General features: G+C 41.1%; 1 protein-coding gene across 1 annotated transcript in view; it reads right to left on the reverse strand.

The window, feature by feature from the left end:
* Window positions 1-3,105: 3,105 nt before the first annotated feature.
* Window positions 3,106-16,972, reverse strand: part of LOC139761917 (sex-lethal homolog) — a 334,918-nt gene continuing 321,051 nt past the window's right edge. Inside the window, exon 8 of the transcript XR_011715640.1 lies at window positions 3,106-3,438. The gene's annotated coding sequence lies outside the window, so the exon portion shown is untranslated. The remainder of the gene's footprint in view (window positions 3,439-16,972) is intronic.

Genomic DNA, 16,972 nt, shown 5'->3' on the forward strand with positions numbered 1-16,972 from the left:
GACCAAACCATTTCAATACACCCTCTTCTGCTCTCTCAAACTCACTCTTTTTTATTACCACACATCTCTCTTACCCTTTCATTACTTACTTGATCAAACCACCACATATTGTCCTCAAACATTTCATTTCCAACACATCCACCCTCCTCCGCACAACCTTATCTATAGCCCATGCCTCGCAACCATATAACATTGTTGGAACCACTATTCCTTCAAACATATCCATTTTTGCTCTCCGAGATAATGTTCTCACCTTCCACACATTCTGGGGACGGGAGAAAGAGTGCTTCACATGTATTCCCTGCATGTCATAGAAGGTGATTAAAGGGGAGGGAGTAGGGGGCTGGAAATCCTCCCCTCTCGTTTTCAGTTTTCCAAAAGAAGGGACAGAGATGGGGGCCAAGTGAGGATGTTCCCTCTAAGGCTCAGTTGGTCCTAGCGCTACCTCGCCAACGCTGGAAATGGCGAATATGTTTGAAAAAGAAAAATATATATATATATATATATATATATATATATATATTATTTTTTTTTTTATTATACTTTGTCGCTGTCTCCCGCGTTTGCGAGGTAGCGCAAGGAAACAGACGAAAGAAACGGCCCAACCCCCCCCCATACACATGTATATACATACGTCCACACACGCAAATATACATACCTACACAGCTTTCCATGGTTTACCCCAGACGCTTCACATGCCTTGATTCAATCCACTGACAGCACGTCAACCCCGGTATACCACATCGCTCCAATTCACTCTATTCCTTGCCCTCCTTTCACCCTCCTGCATGTTCAGGCCCCGATCACACAAAATCTTTTTCACTCCATCTTTCCACCTCCAATTTGGTCTCCCTCTTCTCCTCGTTCCCTCCATCTCCGACACATATATCCTCTTGGTCAATCTTTCCTCACTCATTCTCTCCATGTGCCCAAACCACTTCAAAACACCCTCTTCTGCTCTCTCAACCACGCTCTTTTTATTTCCACACATCTCTCTTACCCTTACGTTACTCACTCGATCAAACCACCTCACACCACACATTGTCCTCAAACATCTCATTTCCAGCACATCCATCCTCCTGCGCACAACTCTATCCATAGCCCATGCCTCGCAACCATACAACATTGTTGGAACCACTATTCCTTCAAACATACCCATTTTTGCTTTCCGAGATAATGTTCTCGACTTCCACACATTCTTCAAGGCCCCCAGAATTTTCGCCCCCTCCCCCACCCTATGATCCACTTCCGCTTCCATGGTTCCATCCACTGCCAGATCCACTCCCAGATATCTAAAACACTTCACTTCCTCCAGTTTTTCTCCATTCAAACTCACCTCCCAATTGACTTGACCCTCAACCCTACTGTACCTAATAACCTTGCTCTTACTCACATTTACTCTTAACTTTCTTCTTCCACATACTTTACCAAACTCAGTCACCAGCTTCTGCAGTTTCTCACATGAATCAGCCACCAGCGCTGTATCATCAGCGAACAACAACTGACTCACTTCCCAAGCTCTCTCATCCCCAACAGACTTCATACTTGCCCCTCTTTCCAAAACTCTTGCATTTACCTCCCTAACAACCCCATCCATAAACAAATTAAACAACCATGGAGACATCACACACCCCTGCCGCAAACCTACATTCACTGAGAACCAATCACTTTCCTCTCTTCCTACAAGTACACATGCCTTATATCCTCGATAAAAACTTTTCACTGCTTCTAACAACTTTCCTCCCACACCATATATTCTTAATACCTTCCACAGAGCATCTCTATCAACTCTATCATATGCCTTCTCCAGATCCATAAATGCTACATACAAATCCATTTGCTTTTCTAAGTATTTCTCACATACATTCTTCAAAGCAAACACCTGATCCACACATCCTCTACCACTTCTGAAACCACACTGCTCTTCCCCAATCTGATGCTCTGTACATGCCTTCACCCTCTCAATCAATACCCTCCCATATAATTTACCAGGAATACTCAACAAACTTATACCTCTGTAATTTGAGCACTCACTCTTATCCCCTTTGCCTTTGTACAATGGCACTATGCACGCATTCCGCCAATCCTCAGGCACCTCACCATGAGTCATACATACATTAAATAACCTTACCAACCAGTCAACAATACAGTCACCCCCTTTTTTAATAAATTCCACTGCAATACCATCCAAACCTGCTGCCTTGCCGGCTTTCATCTTCCGCAAAGCTTTCACTACCTCTTCTCTGTTTACCAAATCATTTTCCCTAACCCTCTCACTTTGCACACCACCTCGACCAAAACACCCTATATCTGCCACTCTATCATCAAACACATTCAACAAACCTTCAAAATACTCACTCCATCTCCTTCTCACATCACCACTACTTGTTATCACCTCCCCCTTTTTTTTTTTTTTTTTTTTTTTTTTTTGCTGTCTCCCGCGTTTGCGAGGTATGCTGGGTGCAGGTTTTCTCTAATGCACATATGACTGATTATGACAGATATTTAGAGTTATTAATCTTCTTTCTCATGTTCTCTAATTTTCTCAGGATTATTCTACCATTAACTGGGTGCTCACACACCACTTGTCTGTAGTCCATCACTTACTACATTTAAGCTTTCACCTTCACAGAGGCATCTTCAGAAATCTGAAATGAGAGGAAAAACTGCATCACAAAACTTAAATAAGAAAGGTAAAATGCAAACAAAATTTAAAGCCACTCAGAAAAACACTGCACATAGCACTTAAAAGTAAGGGAACACTAAACAAATTAATAAATCTCATAAAGGGTAGTTCAATCTAAATATAACATATGGAAACAGAAAAATAGAAACTTACAGCCAAGGAAATCACAGAACATTACTACATAAGAAAGTCCATCACTAAATACAGTAAAAAGGGCCAAGCGAGATGTTATTTTCCGGATGTGAAGCTGAGGTCAGGTTGGGCTTATCTGATTCCCTCAGACCTTTGTAACACTGGACCTTCCTTGTTCCTGATGCCCAGCAGCAGTGGACTTGGTTGATCAATGACGTGTCCCATCCATCTACATCCTATTGGTGGGCCATCAAAGAGCTGTATGGTGGTGATCATGTTTGTCTGAATGTTGATGACAGGTGCTTTCTTTCTCATGTGAATGGCTTCTAATATTTGTAGTCTCCTCTGGTCACTGCAACTAGTGATAATTCTGGTATTATTCAGTACGATCTCCCTCGTTAGTCTTGTTCCTTGCTTTTGTTCATGATGATGTTTGATTCCACCTTTTTGTAAGTGAAGCAAAAGGCAGCAGCTCAAGATGCAGATTGTATGTCCAATATTGTTTATGTGGTTGGGCTGACAGTCCCCAATTTTACATCGGTACTCATATACCACATAGGTACGATTCAAACTTCTGGAGCAACCTACCATATTGTTGTTCATGATGAGTGATGATGCGTCTGTGAAAGGAAAAGCTTGAATGTAATAAATGATGGACTATGGCCAACTGGTGTTTAAGCATCCACTGAATGGTAGAATAATACTGAGAAAATTAGAGAACATAAACAAGGAGATTAATAGCTCTAAATATTCTATGGTGTAAATATGCTGTCTTATTCAATTCTATGTGCATTATATATATTTTTTTTTATTATACTTTGTCGCTGTCTCCTGTGCTAGCTAGGTAGCGCAAGGAAACAGACAAAAGAATGGTCCAACCCACCCACATACACGTATATACATACACATCCACACGCACATATACATACCTACACATCTCAACGTATACATATATATATACACACACAGACATATACATATATACACATGTACATAATTCATAGTCTGCCCTTATTCATTCCCGTCACCACCCCATCACACATGAAATGAAAACCCCCTCCCCCCGCATGTGGGCGAGGTGGCGCTAGGAAAAGACAACAAAGGCCACATTCGTTCACACTCAGTTTCTAGCTGTCATGTATAATGCACCAAAACCACAGCTCCTTTTCCACATCCAGGCCCCACAAAACTTTCCATAGTTTACCTCAGACACTTCACATGCCCTGGTTCAATCCACTGACAGCACGTGGGCCCCAGTATACCACATTGTTCCAATCCACTCTATTCCTTGCATGCCTTTCACCCTCCTGCATGTTCAGGCCCCGATCACTCAAAATCTTTTTCACTCCATCTTTCCACCTCCAATTTAGTCTCCCACTTCTCCTCGTTCCCTCCACCTCTGACACATATATCCTCTTTGTCAATCATTCCTCACTCATTCCCTCCAAATATCCAAACCATTTCAACACACCCTCTTTTGCTCTCTCAACCATACTCTTTTTATTACCACACATCTCTCTTACCCTTTCATTACTTACATGATCAAACCACCGCACACCACATTTTGTCGTCAAATATTCATTTCCAACACATCCACCCTCCCCCGTACAACCCTATCTATAGCCCAAGCCTTGCAACCATAAAACACTGTTGGAACCACTATTCCTTCAAACATACCCATTTTTGCTTTCCGAGATAACGTTCTCACCTTCCACACATTCTTCAATGCTCCCAGAACCTTCATCCCCTTCCCCACCCTGTGACTCACTGCTTCCATGGTTCCATCCGCTGCTAAATCCACTCCCTGGTATCTAAAACACTTCTCTTCCTCCAGTTTTTCTCCATTCAAACTTACCTCCCAGTTAACTTGTCCCTCAACCCTACTGAACCTAATAACCTTGCTCTTATTCACATTTATTCTCAATTTTCTCCTTTCATACACTTTACTAAACTCACTCAACAACCTCTGCAGTTTCTCAACAGAATCAGCCACTAGTGCTGTATCATCAGCGAACATCAACTAAGTCACTTCCCAAGCCCTCTCATCCACAAAAGACTGCATACTCGCCCATCTCTCCAAAACTCTTCCAGTCACCTCCCTAACCATAATCCATAAACAAATTTAACAACATCATGCACCCCAGTCACAAACCGACATTCACTGGGAACCAATCACTCTCCTCTCTTTCTACTCGTACACATACCTTACATCCTTGGTAAAAACTTTTCACTGCTTCTGTCAACTTACCTCTCACACCATATACTCTTAAAACCTTCCATAAAGCATCTCTATCATTCCTATCATATGCCTTCTCCAGATTCATAAATGCTCCATACAAATCCATCTGTTTTTCCAAGTATTTCTCATGTACATTTTTCAATACTTAGAAAAGCAAATGGATTTGTATGTAGCATTTATGGATCTGGATAAGGCATATGATAGAGTTGATAGAGATGCTCTGTGGAAGGTATTAAGAATATATGGTGTGGGAGGCAAGTTGTTAGAAGCAGTGAAAAGTTTTTATCGAGGATGTAAGGCATGTGTACGTGTAGGAAGAGAGGAGAGTGATTGGTTCTCAGTGAATGTAGGTTTGCGGCAGGGGTGTGTGATGTCTCCATGGTTGTTTAATTTGTTTATGGATGGGGTTGTTAGGGAGGTAAATGCAAGAGTCTTGGAAAGAGGGGCAAGTATGAAGTCTGTTGGGGATGAGAGAGCTTGGGAAGTGAGTCTGTTGTTGTTCGCTGATGATACAGCGCTGGTGGCGGATTCATGTGAGAAACTGCAGAAGCTGGTGACGGAGTTTGGTAAAGTGTGTGGAAGAAGAAAGTTAAGAGTAAATGTGAATAAGAGCAAGGTTATTAGGTACAGTAGGGTTGAGGGTCAAGTCAATTGGGAGGTGAGTTTGAATGGAGAAAAACTGGAGGAAGTGAAGTGTTTTAGATATCTGGGAGTGGATCTGTCAGCGGATGGAACCATGGAAGCGGAAGTGGATCATAGGGTGGGGGAGGGGGCGAAAATTTTGGGAGCCTTGAAAAATGTGTGGAAGTCGAGAACATTATCCCGGAAAGCAAAAATGGGTATGTTTGAAGGAATAGTGGTTCCAACAATGTTGTATGGTTGCGAGGCGTGGGCTATGGATAGAGTTGTGCGCAGGAGGATGGATGTGCTGGAAATGAGATGTTTGAGGACAATGTGTGGTGTGAGGTGGTTTGATCGAGTAAGTAACGTAAGGGTAAGAGAGATGTGTGGAAATAAAAAGAGCGTGGTTGAGAGAGCAGAAGAGGGTGTTTTGAAATGGTTTGGGCACATGGAGAGAATGAGTGAGGAAAGATTGACCAAGAGGATATATGTGTCGGAGGTGGAGGGAACGAGGAGAAGAGGGAGACCAAATTGGAGGTGGAAAGACGGAGTGAAAAGGATTTTGTGTGATCGGGGCCTGAACATGCAGGAGGGTGAAAGGAGGGCAAGGAATAGAGTGAATTGGAGCGATGTGGTATACAGGGGTTGACGTGCTGTCAGTGGATTGAATCAAGGCATGTGAAGCGTCCGGGGTAAACCATGGAAAGCTGTGTAGGTATGTATATTTGCGTGTGTGGACGTGTGTATGTACTTGTGTATGGGGGGGGTTGGGCCATTTCTTTCGTCTGTTTCCTTGCGCTACCTCGCAAACGCGGGAGACAGCGACAAAGTATAAAAAAAAAAAAAAAAAAAAAAAAAAAAAAATTCAAAGCAAACACCTGATCCACACATCCTCTACCACTTCTGAAACCACACTGCTCTTCCCCAATCTGATGCTCTGTACATGCCTTTACCCTCTCAATCAATACGCTCTGTACATGCCTTTACCCTTTCAATCAATACCCTCCCACATAATTTCCCACGAATACTTAACAAACTTATGCCTGTGTAATTTGAACACTCACCATGATCCATACATTCATTGAATATCCTTACCAACCAATCAGCAACACAGTCACCCCCTTTTTTAATAAATTCCACTTCAATACCCAATATCTACCACTCTATCATCAAACACATTCAAGAAACCTTCAAAATACTCCCTCCATCTCCTCACTTCATCACTACTTATTATTATCTCCCCAATTGCCCCCTTCACCGATGTTTCCATTTGTTCTCTTGTCTTATGCACCTTATTTACCTCCTTCAAAAACATCTTTTTATTCTCCCTGAAATTTTATGATACTCTCTCACTCCAACTCTCATTTGCCCTCTTTTTCACCTCTTGCACCATTCTCTTGACCTCCAACTGCTTTCTTTTATACATCTCCCAGTATTTTGCACTACTTTCCTGCAAGAATCATCCAAACACCTCTCTCTTTTCTTTCACTAACAACCTTACTTCTTCATCCCACCATTCACTACCCTTTCTAATCTGCACAACTCCCGCCTTTCTCAAGCCACATGCATCTTGTGCACAAGCCATCACTGCTTCCCTAAATACATCCCATTCCTCCCCCACGTCATTTGCTCTCACCTTTTGCCATTCTACACTCAATCTCTCCTAGTACTCCCTCACACAAATCTCCTTTCCAAGCTCACTTATTCTCACTACTCTCTTCTCCCCAACATTCTCTCTTCTTTTCTGGAAACCTGTACAAATCTTCACCTTTTGCCTCCATAAGATAGTGATCAAACATCCCTCCAGCTGCCCCTCTCAGAACATTAACATCCACAAGTCTCTCTTACACACTTATCAATTAACATGTAATCCAATAATGCCTTTTGACCATCTTTCCTACTCACATACATATACTTGATGTATACCTGTCTTTTTAAACTAGGTATCCCCAATCACCAAGCTCTTCACCATTTCCGTTTACAACACTGAACACCCCATGTGCATCAATTATACCATCAACTGCCACATTACTCGCCTTCGTATTCAAATCACCCATCACCCAGTCTCGTGCATCAAATCTGTTAACAGACTCACCCAGCTGCTCCCAAAACACTTGCTTCTCATGATCTTTCTTGTCATGACCAGGTGCATAGACACCAATAATCACCCATCTCTCTCCATCCACTTTAAGTTTTACCCACATCAATCTAAAATTTACTTTCTTACATTCTATCACATACTCCTACAACTGGTTCCTCTTGTCCTCTCATCAACCCCTGACTTTACTCCCAAGACACTTCCCAAACCACTTTTCCCCTTTACCCTTGAGCTTCGTTTCACTGAGAGCCAAAACATCCAGGTTCCTTTCCTCTAACATACTACCAATCTCTGTTCTTCTCATCTTGGTTACATCCACACACATTCAGACACCCCAATCTGAGGCTTCAAGGAGGACGAGCACTCCCCACTTTGACTCCTGTTTCCCCTTTTAGAAATTCAAATACATATGTATATTTAATTTTTTTTTTTATACTTTACCACCATCTCCCATGTTAGTGAGGTGGTGCAAGGAAACAGACGAGGAATGGCCCAACGCACAGCATTTCTAATACCGGGTTGACGTGCTGTCAGTGGATTGAATCAGGGCATGTGAAGCGTCTGGGGTAAACCATGGAAAGCTGTGTAGGTATGTATATTTGCGTGTGTGGACGTATGTATATACATGTGTATGGGGGTGGGTTGGGCCATTTCTTTCGTCTGTTTCCTTGCGCTACCTCGCAAACGCGGGAGACAGTGACAAAGCAAAAAAAAAATATATATATATATATATATATATATATATATATATATATATATATATATATATATATATATATATATATATACATATTATCCCTGGGGATAGGGGATTAAGAATACTTCCCACGTATTCCCTGTGTGTCGTAGAAGGTGACTAAAAGGGGAGGGAGCGGGGGGCTGGAAATCCTCCCCTCTCGTATTTTTTTTTTTTTTTATTTTTCCAAAAGAAGGAACAGAGGGGGCCAGGTGAGGATATTCAAAAAAAAGGCCCAGTCCTCTGTTCTTAACGCTACCTCGCTAACGCGGGAAATGGCGAAGTTTAAAAGGAAAGAAAGAATATATATATATATATATATATATATATATATATATATATATATATATACTATCCCTGGGGATAGGGGAGAAAGAATACTTCCCACGTATTCCCTGCGTGTCGTAGAAGGCGACTAAAAGGGGAGGGAGCGGGTGGCTGGAAATCCTCCCCTCTCGTTTTTTTTTTTTTCCAAAAGAAGGAACAGAGAAGGGGGCCAGGTGAGGATTTTCACTCTAAGGCCCAGTCCTCTGTTCTTAACGCTACCTCGCAAACGCGGGAAATGGCGAATAGTATGAAAACAAAAAAAATATATATATATATATATATATATATATATATATTGTTGGAACCACTATTCCTTCAAACATACCCATTTTTGCTTTCCGAGATAATGTTCTCGACTTCCACACATTCTTCAAGGCCCCCAGAATTTTCGCCCCCTCCCCCACCCTATGATCCACTTCCGCTTCCATGGTTCCATCCGCTGCCAGATCCACTCCCAGATATCTAAAACACTTCACTTCCTCCAGTTTTTCTCCATTCAAACTCACCTCCCAATTGACTTGACCCTCAACCCTACTGTACCTAATAACCTTGCTCTTATTCACATTTACTCTTAACTTTCTTCTTCACACACTTTACCAAACTCAGTCACCAGCTTCTGCAGTTTCTCACATGAATCAGCCACCAGCGCTGTATCATCAGCGAACAACAACTGACTCACTTCCCAAGCTCTCTCATCCCCAACAGACTTCATACTTGCCCCTCTTTCCAAAACTCTTGCATTCACCTCCCTAACAACCACATCCATAAACAAATTAAACAACCATGGAGACATCACACACCCCTGCCGCAAACCTACATTCACTGAGAACCAATCACTCTCCTCTCTTCCTACACGTACACATGCCATACATCCTCGATAAAAACTTTTCACTGCTTCCAACAACTTGCCACGCACACCATATATTCTTAATACCTTCCACAGAGCATCTCTATCAACTCTATCATATGCCTTCTCCAGATCCATAAATGCTACATACAAATCCATTTGCTTTTCTAAGTATTTCTCACATACATTCTTCAAAGCAAACACCTGATCCACACATCCTCTACCACTTCTGAAACTACACTGCTCTTCCCCAATCTGATGCTCTGTACATGCCTTCACCCTCTCAGTCAATACCCAACAAACTTATACCTCTGTAATTTGAGCACTCACTCTTATCCCCTTTGCCTTTGTACAATGGCACTATGCATGCATTCCGCCAATCCTCAGGCACCTTACCATGAGTCATACATACATTAAATAACCTTACCCACCAGTCAACAATACAGTCACCCCCTTTTTTAATAAATTCCACTGCACTGCCATCCAAACCTGCTGCCTTGCCGCTTTCATCTTCCGCAAAGCTTTTACTCCCTCTTCTCTGTTTACCAAATCATTTTCCCCAACCCTCTCACTTTGCACACCACCTCGACCAAGACACCCTATATCTGCCACTCTATCATCAAAAACATTCAACAAACCTTCAAAATACTCACTCCATCTCCTTCTCACATCACCACTACTTGTTATCACCTCCCCATTAGCGCCCTTCACTGAAGTTCCCATTTGCTCCCTTGTCTTACGCATTTTATTTACCTCCTTCCAGAACATCTTTTTATTCTCCCTAAAATTCAATGATACTCTCTCACCCCAACTCTCATTTGCCCTCTTTTTCACCTCTTGCACCTTTCTCTTGACCTCCTGTCTCTTTCGTTTATACATCTCCCACTCAATTGCATTTTTTCCCTGCAAAAATCGTCCAAATGCCTCTCTCTTCTCTTTCACTAATAATCTTACTTCTTCATCCCACCACTCACTACCCTTTCTAATCAACCCACCTCCCACGCTTCTCATGCCACAAGCATCTTTTGCGCAATCCATCACTGATTCCCAAAATACATCCCATTCCTCCCCCACTCCCCTTACTTCCATTGTTCTCACCTTTTTCCATTCTGTCCTCAGTCTCTCCTGGTACTTCCTCACACAAGTCTCCTTCCCAAGCTCACTTACTCTCACCACCCTCTTCACCCCAACATTCACTCTTCTTTTCTGAAAACCCATACAAATCTTCACCTTAGCCTCCACAAGATAATGATCAGACATCCCTCCAGTTGCACCTCTCAGCACATTTACATCCAAAAGTCTCTCTTTCGCGCGCCTGTCAATTAACACGTAATCCAATAACGCTCTCTGGCCATCTCTCCTACTCACATACTTATACTTATGTATATCTCGCTTTTTAAACCAGGTATTCCCAATCACCAGTCCTTTTTCAGCACATAAATCTACAAGCTCTTCACCATTTCCATTTACAACACTGAACACCCCATGTATACCAATTATTCCCTCAAAGAAATGGAAAAGAAATGGAATGTGATACAGCAATGAAAATAAATGTGAAATAAACTGAAATAAACTGAAAGCAGAAAGTCATATCAGAAAGAATTGGACTTGGTCAAGTGACACCAAGGCTTATTGAGAACAGATCAGATAAATGTCTTAATACAGTTTCAAAGAAAAGGTGTTACAGATGAGTGTAGCAATTATATGGGAATAAGTCTGCTAAATATACCAGGATAAGTGTATGCAAGAGTCTTCAATGATAGAGTGATAGAAGTGACTGAATGTAGAATGAGTAAGGTGCAAGAGATTCTCAGGAAAGGTAGGGGAGGTATGGATTAGATTTTTTAGGTGAAAATGGCTGTGGAAAGGTAATTAGTGATGGTATGAAGTTGTATGTAGCTTTTATGAATCTGGAAAAAGTGTATGACAGAGTTGAGTGAAATGCTGTATGGGATGTGTTAAGGATTTATGGGGGTAGGAAGACAACTGTTGGATGGTGTGAAAGCCTTCTATAGAGGAGGAAATGCATGTATAAGAGTGGATGGAGAGTTGAGAAAAATTTTCAGTCGTGTCACCTTGGCTTTTCAACATATTTATGGATGGAGTGATAAGAGAGAAGAAAAAACTAGAGAAAGTGGGTGCAAAGATAAAGTATGATAGTGAGGTATGGTACTTAGTTGCAGAAGCTTTTAAGTGTCTTTTATGATGTGCATAAGCATTGGCAAATGAGAGTAAGAGTAAAGTGTTGATGTATGAATGGAAACAGACTGAAAGTATGGATTTTGCAAAGCCCTATACAGTGACAGATGAAAGTGTACTAAAATGTGTTATAGAAATGGGAGGAGAAAGACAGGAAGAGGTGAGAGAATTCAAGTATTTAGCAGCTATTTGGGTAAGTTTGGTGATATGGAAGGCAAAACAGGGGAGAGAGCAATACAAGGTCGAAAAGTCACTGGGTCCCTTAATAGAATTATGTAAGGTAGACGTGTAAGTTTGGAAGAGAAGAAAGGGTTAAGGGACAGCATAGTTCTCCCAAGCCTGACCTATGCAGCTGAAACAATGGACAGAGTCACAGAGGTCAAGAATCCAAACTATGGAAATGAGCTATTTGAGAGGGGCATGTGGTATGACTAGATAGAATGAAGAAAGAAATGAGGGAGTGTATGAGAGATGTGGTGTAGCAGAGAATGCAAAGGGAATGAATTGTGGAGTGGGTGAAACATAATACCTTGAGGTAGTTTGGGCATGAGGAAAGAATGCAAGATAGGGAGTTAAAAAGAAGAGTGTATGACAGAACAGTTAAAGGGGTGAGTGTGAAAGGACCATCTGTGACAGGGGAAAATACAGTGGAAGAGTACTGGAGAGAGAGAGAAATAGTACAGGAATGCATGGAATGGTGTATGTGGGGGAGGCATGCATGGACAGGTACTTGTTAGACTCTTGCTGTGGCAACTTCTTTGATGGGAGTTCCCTTAAGAAACAGGAATCAGAGATATGGGCTGAGATAAATGGACAGTTGATGGAAACAATATGAACATAATCCTTTATGATCTTCATAAAAAAGAAAGCTTGAAATAAGACAAGTGACAAATATTTGAAAAGAAAGTACAGTATTATATATCAGGAAAATATATTCAGTCATCGTAGCACAACACCAGAGGTTAAGCCTAACTCTAACATCAGGGCCTTCCACTTCTTTGTCTCAACATCACTATCATGATCATAATCTTACCTTTGTAAAACTGTTGTACAATATATTCTAAACAACTTCTGCCTTCTTCTTTGATGAACATAATTCACGCAAAATTTGGTTAAATCATTTTTTTTTTCATACAATTCGCCATTTCCCGCATTTGCGAGGTAGCGTTAAGAACAGAGGACTGGGCCTTAGAGGGAAAATCCTCACCTGGCCCCCTTCTCTGTTCCTTCTTTTGGAAAATTAAAAAAAAAAAAACGAGAGGGGAGGATTTCCAGCCACCCGCTCCCTCCCCTTTTAGTCGCCTTCTACGACACGCAGGGAATACGTGGGAAGTATTCTTTCTCCCCTATCCCCAGGGATTAAAAATGGTTAAATCATAAAACAGATTAATAATTTCACACTTTCTTGATGATTTAGCTTCAAAAAACATTCCCAGGAATGTAATTGGGTACTGTTAGTATTAGACTTTTATCCCACAAAAATTACTGTTGACATGAACACATGCTTTAAAAGTAAACATTTAATTTATTCTGGTCTAAGTGATAAAAAAAAAAAAAGGTAAAAGCATGCTATATCAAGATTATATCAAACAGATGTTAGAAAAAATTGACTGTTGGATTTAGCCTTCAATTGACCTGTGATGCATATGGTACTTATTCATAATCTAATAATTTATTTTGTTTGAATAATATACTGGTGGTATTAATGAACAACTCCCTTATGGCTACAATGCAAGAGATAAGTCACCTTAAGCATAGCTGTATCATCATTAGATGATGAAAGTGAAGGCAGTCTCATTGAAGATATTCTTACCCCAGAGTTGTGCATCCTTTCCCTGCTACTAATTATATTAGAGTCTTGAAGTTGCAGGAGCCCTGTAAACTAACATAGTACAATAATACTTTTCAAAAATATAAATTAGAAAAATCTTCAAACTTCGTTTAACCACTTTATAACTTTATTTCATAATCACATGACCAATTTCTATGAGTCTTAGTGTTATCCAGTACCTTTCCCAAGGCTCCTGCACCCCAAGGCAGCAAAACTTCCAGTAGCAGGGAAATGTACACTCCTTTGGAGTGAGAATTTCTTGAAGCGACTGTATTCCCAATGATCCAATTCCACCTCATGTGACTTTTCACTTTCAATGTGACTCAAGCAGGCTGAGTCTAGTAGCATTAGTTCAACTACTTAAAAGCAATAACAATAAAAACAAGATTATCAATGTATTTTACTCATCTAAAAGTGATAAAAAGTAGTACAAGCAAAGCAGATTCTAAATAATAAAAAATAAATCTATACTTCTGGGGGCACAGCCTTGACACATGATGGTGTCTATTTGAATAGTTTGATTATTCTTGTGGTTGAGTAACCCATTATTAATATCCAAGACTTAAAAACAATTCTTCAAACATTTGTTTTCTGTCATAAAGAAAACTATTCCTGTTAAAAATCACGCTATCACAAGTCAGTTGATGTCAAAGGGAGTTAACTAATAAACAGCAATTTTCGGCCTAGTATGGATGGCTTGGCAACAAGACTACCTCTACTACCCAAGCCAACAGTGTTTTCTCCCTCCCCAACCCATGCCATCACCACTCCCTCCCTCCTCACCAATCCCATCACTGCATAGCCTTCCCCTCTCCATGTTAACACTGCTCACTTCTCCCAATACCAACACCACCACTGGTTCCTTCTTACCACAATAATTCTTCTTTTCCTACCTACACCACTACTCTCTACCCCAATCACATCACTAACAATCCTTTCGTTCCCCATCCACCCCACCACAACTTCCAGTTCAGTTTACTAAGTGTATTTCCACTAAGCTGCATTAGGCAGGTGTTTTATGCCAGCTACTTCACTTTCTAAAAGGACTAAATAGTCTTTCTTTGGTATATTTTGGTATATTTTCAGTCATCCAAATAAACATCACTCAAAACGATCTAGCCAGTTAAAGGTTTACTACACGATGTTTAAACAGGTGGCAAACACATACTGTCCAAGAATTCGTGTCATTTTTGGACGAAATGATGGTAGATAAACATTTAGTCTCGACAGTGTTTCAGAGTATGCCATCATGGGTATCACTATAGATTATATTTCATATTCAAAGTAACTGTTATAGCTAGAGTTATGGGTATTTCTCCAGCCAAATATCCAGAGTCTGAGAATATCAAAAATCTCCATCCCCATGTACTGAAAGAGTGTGCCTCTGAACTTGCACTTGTGCGTGCTCATCTGATCTGTTTCTGGTTAAAAACTAAAACATTTCCTTCTTCTTGGTAGCATGAATCCCTACGAAGGGTGGCCTCTCTAACCCATCTAACTATCAATGTGATGCCTTGACCTGTACCATTTCCAGAGCCATTGAATCCCTCCTCAATTCCCATATCCTTAAGACATCTTGAATCTCACAATCTTCTCTCTGATCACCAGTATGGGTTCCACAAGGTGGGACCCATTGGTGATATTCTTTCCTAGTTTACTAATATCTGGTCATCATCCCTGAGAGATTTGGGGGAATCCTATGTACTTGGCATCAGGGTGTCATATCTGAGCTCCCCTCTTTTGGCTTTCCTTCTTCACTTTGCTCCCTCATGCCTAGTTTCCTCTCAGGCTGATCTACCTCTGTGATTGTTGATATATAGCCTCTTCCCCCTTCTCCATCAACATTGGTGTCCCTCAAGGATCTGTCCTGTCTCCTACATTTTTCCTCCTTTTCATAAATGATTTCCTTTCTTCTACAAATAACCAAATGCACTCATGTGCTGACAACTCAACAGTGCATTCCTCCACATCCTTCAATTCTGCTCCCTCTCTCACTTGATCTGCATCTCTTCTCCACATGACTTCCTTAATAAACTAAGACTAGGCTAGGGTACCTCATTGGGATGGATGAAATCTGGTTAAGGTTAATGCTCCCAAGACCCAGTTTCTGCCCATCTCTCTATTGAATATTCCCAACAACTTTCCTCTCTCCTTTGACAGATCTGTAATTTCACCTCTTTACTCAATGAATATTTATCTTCATTTTTTTATTATAACTGATCACCATTTCCTGCATCAGTATGGTACCACCAGGAAACAAAGAATGGCCTATCCACTCACACACATATGTATGAGGATAGGTGGAATGCTTGCATAGTGCCATTGTACAAAGGCAAAGGGGATAAGAGTGAGTGCTCAAATTACAGAGGTATAAGTTTGATGAGTATTCCTGGGAAGTTATATGGGAAGGTATTGATTGAGAGGCATGTACAGAGCATCAGATTGGGGAAGAGCAGTGTGGTTTCAGAAGTGGTAGAGGATGTGTGGATCAGGTGTTTGCTTTGAAGAATGTATGAGAAATACTTAGAAAAGCAAATGGATTTGTATGTAGCATTTATGGATCTGGAGAAGGAATATGATAGAGTTGATAGAGATGCTCTGTGGAAGGTATTAAGAATATATGGTGTGGGAGGTAAGTTGTTAGAAGCAGTGAAAAGTTTTTATCGAGGACGTAAGGCATGTGTACGTGTAGGAAGAGAGGAAAGTGATTGGTTTTCAGTGAATGTTGGTTTGTGGCAGGGGTGCACGATGCCTCCATGGTTGTTTAATTTGTTTATGGATGGGGTTGTTAGGGAGGTGAATGCAAGAGTTTTGGAAAGAGGGGAAAGTATGCAGTCTGTTGTGGATGAGAGAGCTTGGGAAGTGAGTCAGCTGTTGTTCGCTAATGATACAGCGCTGGTGGCTGATTCATGTGAGAAACTGCAGAAGCTGGTGACTGAGTTTGGTAAAGTGTGTGAAAGAAGAAAGCTGAGAGTAAATGTGAATAAGAGCAAGGTTATTAGGTACAGTAGGGTTGAGGAACAAGTCAATTGGGAGGTAAGCTTGAATGGAGAAAAACTGGAGGGAGTGAAGTGTTTTAAGATATCTGGGAGTGGATTTGGCAGCAGATGAAACCATGGAAGCGGAAGTGAATCATAGGGTGGGGTAGGGGGCGAAAGTTCTGGGAGCGTTGAAAAATGTGTGGAAGTCAAGAACGTTATCTTGGAAAGCAAAAATGGGTATGTTTGAAGGAACAGTGGTTCCAACAATGTTATAT

The sequence above is a fragment of the Panulirus ornatus genome, chromosome 42 (assembly GCF_036320965.1).
Source record: "Panulirus ornatus isolate Po-2019 chromosome 42, ASM3632096v1, whole genome shotgun sequence".
In the NCBI taxonomy this organism is placed as follows: domain Eukaryota; kingdom Metazoa; phylum Arthropoda; class Malacostraca; order Decapoda; family Palinuridae; genus Panulirus; species Panulirus ornatus.